Raw genomic sequence first — 1,903 nt, 5'->3', positions numbered from 1 at the left:
GAAGTTGATCAAAATGCTATGCCACGACTTTTTAAAAAAATCGCATTTAATCTTATGAAATTTGGCGGAAAAGTTTTACAGAGCTTCATTTTGGTGAATCGAAGTTCGACGGTCCGAGAACGGGTCGCCTTCGAAATGCATTGCGGTAGTATAGCTTCTCTGCCTTTTGGCTATTAAGATCAATGCATAAAGAGCGAGGACAGTTTACCCATAAAGGGATCTCAAGGTTGTGATGCTCCTTAGAGATTTATTTCGCTCCTGTCTTAGGCCAACGTCAGTCAGCGGCCGTCTGGACTGTAAAGAAACACGCGAGATTTCACAATAGTGTGAACTCCGGACAATAGACAACATGTTAAGAAATTGGTGCAAGAGTTCTTTTGGAGAAAGGGAAGATTCTTTATTTTTGGACCTCTACGCCTGACAGCAGACGATGTGCACTGCCTGCAACAGAACACACCCGAGAAGTTCTACGATGTGTCGTTCTACACCATCACCCGGCTGGAGGAGGTGAGAGGGCTCTTCCGTGCGAACGTGACAGCACCCGCCCTCAGTGCCTTTCAAGTTGAGTCCCTGTGCAGGCACAATATGAGGGTGCTAACGGTGCACATGTTCAACCCCATGGTCACTGAAGAAACTTTAGTGTGCTACCTCAGCCGGTACGTGACCATATTGCCAGGAGTGAGAGATTAAGGACGCCCTAGGCATCTGGACAGGGAAGAGGCAGTTTCGTGTGCTGCTAAAGGAGGACGAGAGCGGCCATGATGGCTACCGCCATCCTCCCGCGTCTTTTTCCATCGGTGCARACAGGGGCTACCTCATGTATGCTGGACAGCCTCGTTTCTGCAGGAAGTGYAGCACGTACGGGCACCTCGCCGATGCCTGCACCCAGACAAGGTGMAGAAACTGTGGGACTCTCGGCCATATAATGAGGGATTGCACTGTGCCCAAGCGCTGCAGTCTGTGTAACTGAGGACCACCTGTTTCGTCACTGCMCGAAGGCAGCCCCCTCTTACGCCAGAGCGGAGAGCGGGAAAAGACCAGATGAGGGAGAAGGATTGGAACTACGCGCTATTGAGGAGGTGGTGGATGAGCTAGTGATGGAGAGAGAACTGCGAGAGTCTGAGGAGAGCGGAAGTGAGGCGCCATCATCATCCCACGAGGAGAGACGGACAGGAGTTGGAACAAGCAAGTGGAGGAGAAGGGAGAGCCCACCGCGCCCTCAGCTCCGGAGAGCTGGACAACGGTGAGAGAGAGGAGGAAGTGCTCGGTGAAAAGGAAGCAGATGAGCCCCGTTTCCCCACTCATCCGCATGGAGGCGACTGAGAAGTCCGCTCTGGGCGGGAATCGCTTCAGTTGCTTTGAAAGCGGGAAGTCTGAGGAGAAAAGCGAGGGAAACCCGGGCAGCGCAGAGGAGACTCTGCTTTCCCTGTCAGGAGCGAGCTCCATCGACAGCAGCGGTCTGGCACCCAGCGGTGTTCCAGCACCCACACAGATGGAGAACATGAGGAGGAGGAGCATGAGGAGGAGTACAGGGTTTTTCCGACCCCTATCTTTGTGGACAGTCCACCCGCTGGGGACCACCGTTTCCCGGATAGGCCTCCTAACGAGGAACTGTATTTAAAGTGAGTCTGGAAAATGTCATATTTTAGATAGTTGTCCTTTTCCCTCCTTATCCCATGTCGTCTATTTTTAACCTAGCTAGCATAAATGTTAGAGGGCTTAGGAACCCAGTTAAAAGGGCGACTTTTTTTCCATTTGCTTCTCTGTGTGTTTTTTACAAGAAGTACATTTTAAAAGATCAAAATGATGTGGAGAGGTTTACGCGGGAATGGGTTCAGGGAGAGTCGAGGTGGAGTGTCGGCGGGGTGCATTCTACAGGGGTTGGTGTTCTATGTGGGAATAG

Source organism: Salvelinus sp. IW2-2015, unplaced genomic scaffold (assembly GCF_002910315.2).
Source record: "Salvelinus sp. IW2-2015 unplaced genomic scaffold, ASM291031v2 Un_scaffold16498, whole genome shotgun sequence".
In the NCBI taxonomy this organism is placed as follows: domain Eukaryota; kingdom Metazoa; phylum Chordata; class Actinopteri; order Salmoniformes; family Salmonidae; genus Salvelinus; species Salvelinus sp. IW2-2015.
The sequence above is the reverse complement of the archived record's forward strand: the minus strand, read 5'-3'. Positions refer to the sequence as shown.